The sequence below is a fragment of the Phasianus colchicus genome, chromosome 4 (genome assembly GCF_987193195.1).
Source record: "Phasianus colchicus chromosome 4, bPhaCol1.hap1.1, whole genome shotgun sequence".
Taxonomy (NCBI): Eukaryota; Metazoa; Chordata; class Aves; order Galliformes; family Phasianidae; genus Phasianus; species Phasianus colchicus.
The window spans coordinates 67,228,247-67,240,995 of record NC_143439.1 but is presented as its reverse complement, the minus strand read 5'-3'; positions in this window follow the sequence as shown (position 1 = coordinate 67,240,995).

Here is a 12,749-nt window from a genome sequence, read left to right as displayed (position 1 = left end):
TCTAAGATTGAAGACTGTACCTTTAATGGTTCTCTTTTTTTTTTAATGAGGGGCAGAGGTAACTCTTCCAGCACAATGAGTTACACTAGTGCCTAATTGCAGAGCAAGGAGGAAGCACCAAAACACAGAAACATACGTGGGTGTGACTTTTGCATGACAATGATATGCTCTATGCTGCTCTGTCACCCTGAGAAGTGGAGCATCCTTGCTGGATGTTGGCCAAGGCTGAGGAGCCAAGTGAAGCCAAGGGGCTGCAAGCACAGCAGCCCTGGTCACTGTCAGCACTGCCTTCACAATCCCAGGAGACACGAAGGAGGCTTGCAAGGCTGTGCTATATGAAAACACATAGCTCAAAGGCTGCAGAGCTCACCAGAAACCTGGAGGATTTTCTCCCGTAGCAGGAAAAGGAAGGGCGAGTGCAAGGACAGTTTGAATCCTGTGATTACTATTCTTTTGCTAATGTGCTCCACACTGTTCTCTTTATAAATTACTGAATTATCCTTAGGAACAAAGGGTATTAGGGTCCTGCAAGCTTCTCTCAGTTTGTGGTAGGACTAATTCATTAATGTGGCTCCAACAGGAATGTGTGCAATGTTCTTTCTAATTGGACATGACTGGTCAAGAATGACTCGGCCTCCATCCAGATCACACTGTCACTTATGCTGTATAATAAGCTACTACTACTGGCCCATGAATCAATTTTTAAACAATCTCCAGTAATGAACTTGGACGGCCCATTGTTGTTGACAAAGAAATGCACAGTCCCACTATTGTCAAAGGGCTCAATTATGGGTTCTTGCTGATAAAATAGAGGAGGGGGGAGAGGGGAGGGCGGTCTGCGGACAGTAGTGACAGACTGAAAGAAGTGTTTCATCTCTGGGGTCCTTACTGAGAATGACAAGCCAAAAGGTCAGTTTCATAGAGGTTTAACTTGAAATGTCTGAGGACAAAAAAGGCATCTGGAATCATTAGGAAATGTGAAGTTTGACTTGCACCATTGGAAATCCTTAATATATTATTTTAACTGTAGCTCTGACAAACTCTTTGCCCGCTGGGTGGGAAAAAGAGGTTAAGGGAAGTAAAACCTTTATATTTATCCAGTAGCGGGGAATAAAAAGGTTAATTTTAGTAACTCTGGGAAGAGTCTGTGGGGGAACTGTCAATGCTCCAGCCCATTCGCCATTGTCCTGAGCCAGCGGAGTCAACACGGGTAGTGGGAGAGGCTGCTGCCGGCACTGGCTGCCGGACACCGGGCTCTGAATGTTTTCCCCTCAAATAACCTCATCAGTCACCGAAATGTCAGAGCTCTGCCCAGTTCCTCCTGCCTGAAGCAGCCTCGCCAGCACGGCAACACTGCGCCTCTTCTTCTCACTTTGTTCAGGATTACTCGCACGTTACCAGAATTCCCTGAGCCCTCCAGCGTATAAAATAAAATAAATTTATCTGCAGTGGTTCCAACAAGCTGGGTCTGGCATAGCAAAGCACATGCTTGCAATACTCTTTCCAGTTGACCAACACCTTACAAAGCAAGCTCTTTGTCATTCCCATGTGGAACATCAATGCCAGCTCTTACTTTAAAGCTTTAAAAATACCATACAACGTCAGAAATTTGGTTCCAGGTTTCTTCCAGTGGTAGAAGACTGTGGAGTATGCATACCCAAATTCAAAATCAGGCAGGGTGTAAATTTGCAAAGGAACATGAGCATTTGGTCAAAATCTTCCCCCTTTCATGGAGGTTGCTGAGGTGCTGAATGAGTTCTTCACCTCGGTCTTCACTGGTGGCCAGGATTCTAGTCTTTTTCACGTCCCTAAGTCTTGCACCCCCATACCTCTATGTGGGGACCAAGGAGGTAAATCCCTCCCCACTGTAAGGGTTGAGCAAGTCCGAGAGTGCCTCCTTAGACTGAATGAGTATAAGTCTATGGGGCCAGATGGCGTGCATCCCAGGGTCCTGAAGGAGCTGGCTGAGGTGGTTGCTGAGCCGCTCTCCATCATATTTGAGAAGTCGTGGCTGTCAGGTGAGGTCCCGGACGATTGGAGGAAGGGTCACGTCACTCCCATTTACAAGAAGGGGAGCAGGGAGGACCCAGGTAACTACAGGCCGGTGAGTCTCACCTCCGTGCCTGGGAAGATTATGGAACAGATCCTCCTGGACAATATGCTTGATCACATAAAGAACGAGCACTTGATCCTAGATAGCCAGCATGGCTTCACCAGGGGAAGGTCATGCTTAACTAATCTTGTGGCCTTCTATGATGGAGTGACGGCATTGGTGGACGAAGGGAAGGCAACTGATGTCATTTACCTGGACCTGAGCAAGGCCTTTGACATGGTCCCCCATCACATCCTCATCTCCAAACTGGAGGGAGGTGGATTTGACGGGTGGACAACTAGATGGATAAGCAATTGGTTGAAAGGCCGCAGACAGAGGGTGGTGGTCAATGGCTCTATGTCCAGGTGGAGGCCGGTAACGAGCGGTGTCCCTCAAGGGTCTGTCTTGGGACCGGTGCTCTTTAACATCTTTATTAATGACATCGATGAGGGAATGGAGTGCACCCTCAGCAAGTTTGCTGATGACACCAAGCTGAGTGGTGCAGTCGATACGGTGGAGGGAATGGAGGCCATTCAGAGGGACCTTGACAGGCTGGAAAGCTGGGCTCGGGTGAACCTAATGAGGTTCAATAAGGCAAAGTGCAAGGTTTTGCACTTGGGCCGGAAGAACCCCAGGCACCTGTACAGGCTGGGGGGAGTTGTCCTTGAGAGCAGCTCAGCAGAGAAAGACCTAGGGGTCCTGATAGATGAGAAACTTAACATGAGCCAGCAGTGCGCTCTGGCAGCCCGGAAAGCAAATGGGATCCTGGGCTCCATCAGGAGAGGGGTGGTCAGCAGGGATAGGGAGGTGATTGTCCCTCTCTACTCTGCTCTTGTGAGGCCCCATCTGGAGTACTGTGTTCAGGTGTGGAGCCCTCAGTACAAAAAAGACATGGAGATTTTGGAAAGGGTCCAGAGGAGGGCCACGAAGATGATCAGGGGGCTGGAGCACCTCCCCTATGAGGACAGGCTGAGGGAGTTGGGTTTGTTCAGCCTGGAGAAGAGAAGGTTGCGGGGCGACCTCATTGCAGCCTTTCAATATCTGAAGGGAACTTACTCCCAGGAGGGGAGTAAACTCTTCATAAGGGCTGATAATAGCAGGACACGGGGAAATGGTTTTAAGTTAAAAGAGGGAAGATTTAGGTTGGATGTTAGGGGGAAGTTTTTTACTAGGAGGGTGGTTAGGTCCTGGAACAGGCTGCCCAGGGATGTTGTGGATGCCCCGTCCTTGGAGGTTTTCAAGACCAGGTTGGACGAGGCTCTGGGCAACCTGATCTAGTAAAGGTGTATGTTCGGTGGCCCTGCTAGGCAGGGGGGTTGGAACTACATGATCCTTGAGGTCCCCTCCAACCCAGGTCATTCTGTGATTCTGTGATTCTGTGATTCTGTGAATATGTCTTCAAAACATATTAGCACTTAATTTGAGAATTTGAGGTTTTGCAACAGCACCTGAGTAGAAGGGCAAAGGGCAGCCTGCACTGACTGCCATGTATTTCCCAGGTAGATGAGTCATTTCTCCATCTGGATAAGACACTTGGTCTCCATTCTCCAGCCACAAAGCAGGACAAGCTTGGTACATCTGGAAGGCCACACTTGAGTAAGAACAGTAAGTGAGATTTAAGCAAGAATAGGGGCTGGCAGCCCACCTATGCTCTGCAGAGAAATGGGGAATCAAGCCAAGGCTTTGCCAGAGCAGGAATGAATGTGGACGTGCGTGGCTAAAGCATAGGAGAAGGTGGAGTCTGAGCCACACCTGCCGCTGTGAAGGTTGCTGGGGCTTGTCTGGCAGATGGGCTCATCTCTCAGGTAGTCCTTCCAAACGCCTTCAGAAGAAAGGGATGGGAAAGTGCTGAGAGGACGTCATGCTCAGCACACTCCAGCGCCAGCTCGAGTCAAAGATAGGTGCTCCGGAACCACAAAGGGGGACCTGGTGGAGCTTGTAGTGCTGGCACTTCATGAGAAATAAGAAAGTACCCCATGTGGAAACATAGAGGCTGGCATTGTTGGTTGTCTGCTGTTGACCAGACCTACAGAATGGGTGAAAAAGCCTCCTGGGGAATTAGGACTAGTGGGACCAAGTATGGGGAGACTCTCAGCAGAGGAAAATGCTGAGAAACAGACTGCAAAGACCTTGAAAATACTTGCTGCCAGTACTGGTATCTATGCTTAGAGCAAGGTTCATTCTGGTGGCACTTTCCTACTAAACTCACAAAACAGACAATGTGCAGATGGTTCTCAAGTTTCTAAAAAAAAAAAAGAAATTTTCCCTTTCTTTTCACCCAACTGGTAAAAAAAACCCTTTTTCTCCTCCCTAACAACGTTCCCTCCTGTTCATACACCTTGACCTCTGGTTGCTAATGGTCTGTGATTCACCAGGCAGGAATGCATCTCTATATCCAAGCACTGGGCTCCGGTTTGTCCATTTCTCCCTGGGCTGCAATGGAAAAACGAGCAAAGGGAAGGGACTTGAGTCCAACAAGAGAGAGAGGAAATGTGGGATGAAGAGCTACAAGTGAGGGCTGGTTTTCCATGGACCTACTGCTCATTTTGATCATCAGAGAGTTGAAGAGAGCCTTTGAGCCTACAGGCAGTGTTTTGAAACTCCTCCTGCCCTGGACAAGCTGTATTGCAACTGCCCTACACCCCAGGACAGAGCCAGAACTTCTGGTGAAGCGAAGCCTGAATCAGCCAAACCTCCAAAGGGGTTGAGTGGAGCAGAAGGGTCTCAGGAGCTGGAGCTATTTGGGCACTGGATGAAAACTCTCTACTTACAGAGCCAGAGACTGCAGGGGCTGTACTCAGTGCCTGCCTCAAGTCTGGGCAACCCCGTCTGTTCCCATCAGGAGGCCCAGGCGGTAAATTGGGCCCTGAATATATAATTAAGCAAAGGGCACCATCCTGAAGCCAAGGTTCACACTGGTCTGTTGTGGCTGGGGTGGGAACAGCCCTTAGCAAATCAGTCTCAGGATGTTGCTCCTAGTCAGCTGGAAACTTGGTAGCTCCACTCCATAAAAGCTGGATCTAACGCTTCAGCTCCCCAGCTGGCTTCGGCATCCTGACCGGCACGCAATTCTGTGGCTTGCTTTTCTGCACGACAGTCTGGAAACCTTCCTTGAGAGCCTCTTGTTTGCGAGCTGCCAGGATTTGCCATGCAGATTCTTGCCAAAGGGATAATATAAACAAAGCATAATGTCAAGTTTCCCACACAAGTAAGATGATCTATTAGCACTGCACTTTGTACTAATTATTGCACAGTGGGTGGGGGCTTGTGAAAGGAGATTTATGCATTCAGCTAGCCTCACTTTTATTATTTGTAAGTACTTTTTGGCAAGGAATGAGCGAGATATGTATTTTATTGTTACGCTGTTGCAAACATCCTAATCTTCCACACTCATTAAAACCTCATAACAAATAGTAAGAATGATATATTGCAGCCACAGTAAACGTCTCATTTATCCCCAGGTCGAGGGGAGGGGGCTGAGACACAGGAGTGAGGGAGGATGGGGGAGATGGGAATGCAGTTTTTTGGGCCATGGGCATCATCTCAGCACATGGAGATCCAGATGTCCCAAGGATGGAAAGAAGATGTTAGAGGTGGTAAGGTTGATGGGGTAGTAGGGCAGATGGAGAGCTCTGTGGTTAGCTCACTATGGCATGGAAGGAGGACAGTGCTACCTCAGAGTGTGAGTTAGTGCTCTCAGAAAGCAAAAGCCTGTCTACATCCGTCCTGGCATGAAGGAATTCATTTCTCCACCCATCTGCTCAGGGGGAGCATGTCAGTGTCACTATCCATGGAGCAGCCTGGATTGCGAGGTTTGTGTCCATGTGTCAGGATCTGACTTGAGGAATAACCCAGGAAGGTATCTCAGAGTATTCCTGCACTGCCTGGACAAGTAGGAAAGGCCTCAGAAGTTGCCCAATAAGTCAGTTTTTCCTTGGGTAATATGCTGCTGGGTGACGAAGGCTGGATGTTGCACTGGTGCAGTTGGGTCAGTGTGAACTTATTCTTCACGATAATTGCCTTGATAATCTCTGATTGTAATCGCACCTCACCAGTGCAGCCCTTGGCTGGTAACCAAGGAAGGAACGGGGTGAGCTCAGAGCCCGATCCAGGAGAGGTACAGGTGACCAAGCAGCTGGGGATGGTTCTGCTGTGCCAGGTCCCTTTGAAAGCTCTGCATTCTCTGGCCACTCCCACAGCATCCAAACTGCATTAGTAATGGAGAGCCAAGATGGACATGCCTTGAACATCTTCATATGTGAGAAGCTCAGGACAAGGGCAGGAATGCAGTAATACGCAAATTCTCATTTTCCAAACCAAGTTTGAGAAGATATGTTCCCAATTTTCCTCTGGACAACAGAAGGACAAGTACAAAGTGTAACCTTTGGGTGGTGTACCCTCTGGGGAGAGTCTGGGTGAGAGCTAAAATAAGCCAACTAGCATTCTAGAAAAAAAATTCAGTGCAAAACAGAACTTTTTCACAGGTGGAAGGGCTGTGATGGCGCCTGCAGAGCATCATGACTGTTGAAGGATATTTCTTTACCAGAATTTCCCAGGTAAAGTCCAGAAAAGGCAACCTGGAAACATGCACCTGACACATTGAAAAAAACACAAAGAAAAAGCAGAAGCTGGATGGTGAGGTGTCTCCCTGGTGCTCTCACCCAGGCCTGCAAACCACGGCTATCAGAGACAGCTGCACCCCATCCCTGGCTCACACTTACCCAGGATGGTAAGACAGATTGGTGCTCTTCTTTATAGGTTCTGAGTTTTGTCATCATTTCTTGCATATTTTGGAGCCCTTCCTGCTGCATATGACAGTTTGGAGGTGTTGAGGGAGAAGAAGGACTTTCATCCTCTTTGTCCACTATTCCTTCCAATATGAAAGGAATATTTTGAATACACCAGTGAGAGCTTGCCCTGAGCACCAAGACACTGCCAGCCCAGGACCATTCTCTCCTGTCCTGTTTGTTCTTCAGTTTCAGGCAAATAAAATTTTGTCAATTATTAAAATTTGTGAATCAAAAGTTTTGAAATACTTGGCAAATGTTTCCTTGCCACCTTGTCTTCTCTCACAAATCTTTCTGCATTTTCCAGATGGTGCTGTGTTAGCTCCAGGATGTTGCTAGAAGAAAGAAAGGTGAGACAGAAAGGGAGAGAAAAGGATGAGCTTAGAAAATGACAGATATTGGTTAGACTTTGAGCTTGTGACAAAAGTACAGAAGGAAAGAACGTTTCTCTCAGACTTTCTGGGGGGTTGTATTTTGGAGATGATATTTCTGAGTCTTTCATCCCCCCTTCCTCTAATTATTGCTGTTATTACAATGGCATTGTGCTCCCTGGGGGACCAGGGAAAGTTTGTCCCAACACCTAGGAACAAAATCCCTATTTACCTTTCAGCCTGCTCTCATGCAAATATATGAGGAAGAAGGGTGTCCTGCTCTGCTCCGTGGCTTGGGAACGTTACATTACCGTCAAGTCACAATGGGAGCGATATAAATGGAGGTTTAGGTCAGATCCTCCATTTGCTTTGGACACTGCTGGAAGATGGCCCCAGTGGAGAGGTTGGCTCCCAGTCCTGCCACTGGGACATCCAACACAGGACATCATGGAGATGGTTTCAGGAGAAATCCTTGCTCCTCTCTGGAGAAAAGAAACAGAGCTGTTAGAGGGAGAAACCTGGTGTCTGAGATGGGGAAAAATGAGGATTAGGAAGGATGTCGACATGAGGTAACTCGTCTTGCAGGCTTAAGAAAGTGTCAGGTTGCCAAAACAGAGATCACAGAAATGTACCCAGCAAAGAAGGGCTTGATTCTTCCTTGAGAACCGTGGGTGTGAACATAAAAGTGCTCTGCTGAAGTCCAAAACTGCAGGACCACATAACTGAAGTAGTGATTGTTGAGGCTGCTGTTGTCCTCAGTGATAGTGAATGAGCTCCACCATGGCATAAAAGCCCAAATGAACAATCTTGTTTCACTGCCAGCCACCACCAACAGCCTCTCCTGTAGATAAACTCTGTCCCAAGCCAGTCCAACCATAAGGCAGTCATAAAGTTCAGCCAGAAAAAGAAAATTCCCTCCTTCAACCAGTGTCTATCACTATTTTTCATCCCCATCTTCCTCCCCAGCCATCCCCAGCACAACACAGATGATCACCCCATCCCTTCTGTCTCCCCCTGTCTCCACAGTCCCGCTCTCTCTGCTCAAGCTCACCCTGAACAAGCCTCTTTTGTTGGGCCACCCCACACAACAAGAAAATTAGCATCATTCGGGCATGTTGAGGCCACCACAGCAGCTACAAGCCATGATTATGGTGCATGTGGTTAGCACAGCCTGCAACATCAAACAGCTTGTTTACAACAGATGTAATCCGTAATGATATAACAGGTGTATAACAGTCAATACCAGCTCTGTAGCGATCAAATAACTTTGTGGCACGTTCACATTGATCCAGTATTAATCCAACTCCCTCGGGGTTTTGGTCTATGATTTATATGACTCACTGGGAGGTTTCGGCAGCTATTTGGCACGGCACCAAACTCCAGGTAGGGATCAGTATATAATTTACCTTTGCAGTGAGAGCTTTTTAAATCCACGCTATTAGCGAGTTGGGTTTGTCAATGGCACTTTGAAAAGGAGGGCCTGTTGGAGCACGCAGAGACACGTTTCCTTCAAAGTGATTCATGCGCTGCAGCTTCAGCGATTGTCCTGGTTTTACATGCTCGAATGCTGATGAATTAAAGAAGCAACAATACCATAGCCTTTGTCAGCTCTCACAGGCCCGTGCTATGAATTCCCTCCACGTTTCTTTATACCTCTGCCCAAAATGTTTACCTTAGCAAGGAGGCACAGAGGAGAGGATAGGATTAAAGCATACCAAGGGAAGGAGGACCGGGAACTTCTGAACGGGCATCAAAGCGAAATTCCATGGTGGCACATCCAAAACTGGAGGGGGAAATACTTTTCCACCCAGGCCTTCGTTAAATGGTGGGACTGTTTCCCACTGGTGAAACCAAAAACTGGACAAGATTCAAGAAGATGGTAACTGTTCCAAAGAATAACAAGAAGTTGTCCAGCCATGTAGGACATGGGTTACTTGCCCAAGGCAGGGACCAGGACCTGGACGGAGTTCTGCTCTTGTGTTACAAGAGCCTTTGAATAGTCAAGGGTCTACATTTAAAAATTCATCACATGCCTAATTTTAGTTAGCACCTCTACAGGCAATTTGCAGGCAAAACAGTGGTGATCAAGCATTCACAGCAAATTAGAAGCAGTCTTTTAATAACAAGAGTGAAATATGTTGCTGAAGGAGCATGGAAAGGAAGCTGGTATTGCGTGTGCTGTAATCCAACAAACGAGCTTCGCTTGCAGTGATGGCAAGCTGGTAACTTTCATAAGTATTAAATGCAATTAAAGAAACAAACACTCTCCATCATTCCCCAGAGTGAGAGATATTATCAGCTGTGGCTTTGTATTTTTACATAATCACAGTTTAAAGGAACATTTTTCCATATGTGGAAATTCCCTGTTTTCTCCTCCAAATGCTAACAAAATCCTTGCCGCTGGCTGGCTGCACTCTCTTCGTGGCTCTGCACTGTGGCACTCCTGCTTGCCCCAAGGCCTTGGGGAGAGGAGATGTGCCCAAAACAACCGCCAGAGGTGAACGTGCTTGAGATCCAGTCCTACACCCAAGCAGGGCACGTTCCCTCAGCTTGGGGTGTTTTTGGAAAATTCCCCTCTCTAAATGTTAAAAAGGAGATCTTTTGTGATCTCCAGGCCCTCCTCTTTTGGGTTGCCCGCCCTTGCAACCTGATCAAGAGGCACAGCTCCCTCCCTGTGCCGCATTCGGCCCCTTTGCCCCAAAGGCAGTGTCCCCCTGGGGGTACGCAGCATAAAGGGCACAGCAGCCCCGGGCTGCACTCCTGTGACCTCCATGAACTTCAGCCTGGCTGCATTAAACCCACCGCGTGGCTAGGTGGACACCTTGGGGCTTGGCCAACCACGTCAGCTTTCTCCTCTGATTCAACACAAGGCCTTTGAGCATGGCCGTGCTCCAAGACGCAATAGGCCACGCACCGGGCTTTGACTCAGAACTCAGCTGCTCTGAGGTAGCTCCATGCTCCTCACTCTTTGACCCAATGACCGAATTGTTTGCCCCCTTGCCATGGAGCAAGGTTGGGCACAGCAAGCTCAGAGGGAGACTCAGGGTGTCTGTAACTTGCGCTAACACGTTTGCAGGCCTAAGCTGTCTCGCACACCCATCTAGTGTCCACATATGGTTGTCCTTGCATCTATCCACACCCTAGTCCAACCGCAATCGCTTCTCCCCATAAAGGCAGATGTGTTTCTCCCACATCTTCACAGCCCTGGCCCAACTACCCTTTGCACTGAGCGGTGATTTCTGGCTTGCTTGCATGGCCTTTGCTCGACTTGTTTGTTTATTTGCCTTGCGTGCTGTTTGTGTGCAGCTTGCCTGCTGAGCTTTTCACTGCTTGCATTCAGTATGTGGGCTGCCTGCTCCACTTTTGGATGCCATCTCACTTGGTTGTGAGTCTGTAGAAATTTCTGTCTCTCCTGGGCTCCACCACTTAGCCTATGAGCAAGCCCACGGCACGACCAGGACGACTGCAGGTGGCTAAGGTGTAGAGCTTGGGGCATCCCAAGTTCTCCCACCACTTCTCCACAGCTCCCAGCCAGATTCATTGCAAGATGTACACCCATGCACCAAACCTTGAAACTGCAAAGGTCTTTTTCTCTGATGACTGGAGAGGATTTAATGGCATCAGCAAAAAGTGAGTGGAGGTATTCTGCTATGGTGACCTCCATGGGCACTTATGGACCCGTAAAAAAAGGGTAAGTGGGGGTAACAGCCCCTCTGTTTCTCTTCCATGCTGTGCCTTATATAGTTAGCATTCATAGAATCTTATAGAAAGTACCTCTAAGATCATCTAGTCAACCCATCATCACCATGCCCACTAACCATGACCTCCGTGTCATATCTTCACGTTTCCTGAACACCTCCAGGGACAGTGATCCCACCACTCCCCTTGGTAGCCTGTTCCAGTGCATTACCACTCTTTCCAAGAATAAATTTTTCCTAACATCCAGCCTGAAATTCCCCAGGAAGGTACTAAGCTCTGTGGAACACCAACCCATACTGTGTATTCACAGTGTCCTGCATACATGTTCCCTGTTTGGCAAAAGGCAGAAAAGGAAAACCTCAGGCTTTGAAGCTTTTCTCAGACCAAGGTAGTGACTGCTGTTATTTTCCATTTGGTGAATCTTTGAGGACTTCTGGCAGATTCCAAACATGTTTTTTTGGAATGTTACAATATCAGAAAACGTTTAGATATTAAACATCACTGTTTATGGGAAAATCTTGTTAACATGGAACCACCATCAGGAGCTCTCATTAAAAATTCCTTTCTGTTTGATAAGGGCTTTTCCTATCTAAACAGTGGTTTGGTTTCCTCCCTCCAAAGGTTGGTGTTGTGTCATGGAGCTTGGGAACGCTCTTCCTCTTGGGCAAAATTGAGAAGCCTAGACAAGCACTCTGCCAGGCCTGCCAGGAGACCAATCTAGTTATATCCTAGTTGTAGACACAAACTCTATCTAAACTAAGACTTTGCTGTGAACTTGGACCGTTTGCTGGTTATGCACCTAACCCAATCTTAGAAGCTGGATCAGCCTCCCCATGGGAGATGTGCTGGCTGATGAATAAATGCAAGAATATCTCTAACTGTCTCTCCCTTTTTCCCTCCTATTCCTCCCTTGCCAAAACTGAACCATCCTGGATATTGATCATCTCTAATGTTCATGCTGATTCAGGCACACTTGCTAAACGTTGCTGTCATCACTTCATTTTATTTATTTCATACTCGTTATCTTTTTTCTTTTTTTTTTAAAACTAAAACCTTTTAGGACCTTTTAAAAAGCTCAGAGACCATCCAGGACTGTTTTCCAGCCTGAACTTTCAGTTCCTCATTTTTTGGGAGAAGAGGGCTTTTGGACTGTTGGTTTACAATAGGAAAGCTGAAAGCCTACTGTAAATGTAGTCTCAACCTACGTGCTTGGTCCTCTGTTTCTATTCCATAAATGTTTGCTAAAGCCCAGATCTTCCCTGCAAAGGGAATAACTGAAGCTGAATAATTTGGCATGTTTCTAGAATGTTTCACTTGCAGGGTCCTGTGACTGTGGCCAGGTTAGCCCAGATCTCCCACATGCAGTGTCCGTCCTGGAGGGACCTCCATTAACCAAATCCCAAATATTCACTCAAGCCCACCCAAGCAAACCAACCACTGCTGTTTGGGAACCCAGTGTATGGCCATGGCAGATCACGCTAAATTCTGTTTGCCCAGGATTTGGGAATATCTGCAGTCCTGAGCTCTGCTGGATTACCTAAGCCTTTGTCACCCCTCTTCCTCGCTCTTGCTGAGCTGCAAGGTGCATTCCCTGCAATAACTGAAAGATTCGTTGCAGAGCATTGCTTGCATTTTTGATTATGCAGTTCCCAGCCCTCAAAAGAGCCCTGCAGCCACTTAGCTCGTGATGACGACTGATACCAAACACCGTTTCCTCTTATTGCAAGCAAGTAAAAATAAACAACATCCTACTGTACCTGCCTCTATCCAGGAAAGCGCAGTAACCAGTATTTATAGATA